Raw genomic sequence first — 1,592 nt, 5'->3', positions numbered from 1 at the left:
AGAGCTGCAATGGCCTCAGTAGGAACAGCATGGTCTGGTTCTTTTCTATTCTCGCAGTTGCCACCAAGTGGCCCTGTCGTCAATACCATTCAATAATATTTCTCTCAACAAGCGAATGCTACACTCACTCTTTCTGGTAGTTGAGAAATATCCAAAATACCATTTTTACATAAAAATTCAAAATTTGTGTGGTAACATAATTAGGTGCTGGAAATTTTATAAAAATTTTTGGTTTGAGCCTTGAGCATAGAGATATATCTCCTCTATAAATAAAACAAGTGATTGATTTGATTCATTCGCCAATAAACGTTTAATCTTCACTAGAGCAATACTTATACCCGTGCAAAAGGTGGTAAACTCCTCGGTAAACAATTTAAAACATGTGCGATTGTAAACGTGACGCCGCTGATTGGTCGTTGTTGAATGTTGTTGACATTGCTTGTGATTGGTCGCTCACGATTATTAAAACGCTTATTTTTTAGTTTTAACACAAATTCTCTGGTTCTTGGTTGTATTATAGTTCGATTTATTCACCCGGTTGCTAAAGGCTGCATGTCGCCACAATCGGTCACCCGGTGTACTCCATTGCGAATATACATGACCGGGCGAAACTCGTGACGGGTTGTTATAACTCTCCATTGCCTTCACCTATGACCGGTAGAAAGCGGCTGATATTGTACAACCGGACGAAAAAATTATAACGTAGTATGATAGGTGACAGGTAACGTTAATGATTACCGCTCCTGCTCGTAACGGCCGCTAGGGCCTACTCGTCAGTGTAGCGAACGCAGTCAAGCGTAACATGACGACTGGTATTATACAGGTTAGGTGACAGGTTGAAAGAACATGTTTTACGTCACGTGGTAGCGGGGGGTAGATGGGTTACAAGTCTCTTCATCAATGCAAAGTAAATTATGGAAAGAGATAAGGAATCAATCTATGGAAAATGAGCCAATATGTCAGCCTCCATGGCCTCATACTCATAGTCATAACCTCATAAATATTGCCTTCACAGTCCAAGGAACTGTATCGAAGACGGAAGGAGAGAAAGTTGACCAAATTGACAGAGCAACACTCTGGGTCGCAGTTCATGTTGTTTGTGCACGCAGCACAGCACGGGCGTGCGTTCGGTGTACTAGCTTGTGTGTTGCAGATGGGCATTTGACCGGCATTTACAGGTGATTATAGGCAAAATAGAGTAGAGAAACATTAAGACTTTGGTACATTTCGTGTTTATTTACCATTACCTGTAACGGGCCAATCAGCCTATCAGCGAGCAGGCTTTTGCCTGACGTCATTTCTCAAGTTATTCAAGTTGAATTTATAACTATTAACTGCAATTATTGCACGCTTCTGCCAAAGCCATTAACTAGATTGTTTCCATTCACCAGGTATTCGCCTGGGGCGAAGTTTTGCCGTATTTACTTTTGTACGCTCGACAGTCTGCAGCCGGATATACGCGCGAAGCGCGCAAACGCCGCGCAGCGGTGACACAATGACTTAATCGCTGCCCTATATTTAGAATACTTTCACGAGGCCATTCTTGGTATAGGATAAAGCCGTATAATCGGTCAATTGAGCAGTTCTGGCCA

At 42.3% G+C, this 1,592-nt stretch overlaps 1 protein-coding gene across 1 annotated transcript in view; it reads left to right on the top strand.

The window, feature by feature from the left end:
* The first annotated feature begins 1,144 nt into the window (after positions 1–1,144).
* Positions 1,145–1,592, top strand: part of LOC106808870 (DTW domain-containing protein 1-like) — a 7,504-nt gene continuing 7,056 nt past the window's right edge. Inside the window, exon 1 of the mRNA XM_014811758.1 lies at positions 1,145–1,178. The gene's annotated coding sequence lies outside the window, so the exon portion shown is untranslated. The remainder of the gene's footprint in view (positions 1,179–1,592) is intronic.

Source organism: Priapulus caudatus, unplaced genomic scaffold, assembly GCF_000485595.1.
Source record: "Priapulus caudatus unplaced genomic scaffold, Priapulus_caudatus-5.0.1 Scaffold310, whole genome shotgun sequence".
Taxonomy (NCBI): domain Eukaryota; kingdom Metazoa; phylum Priapulida; class Priapulimorpha; order Priapulimorphida; family Priapulidae; genus Priapulus; species Priapulus caudatus.
This window is presented reverse-complemented; position numbering and strand designations above follow the sequence as displayed.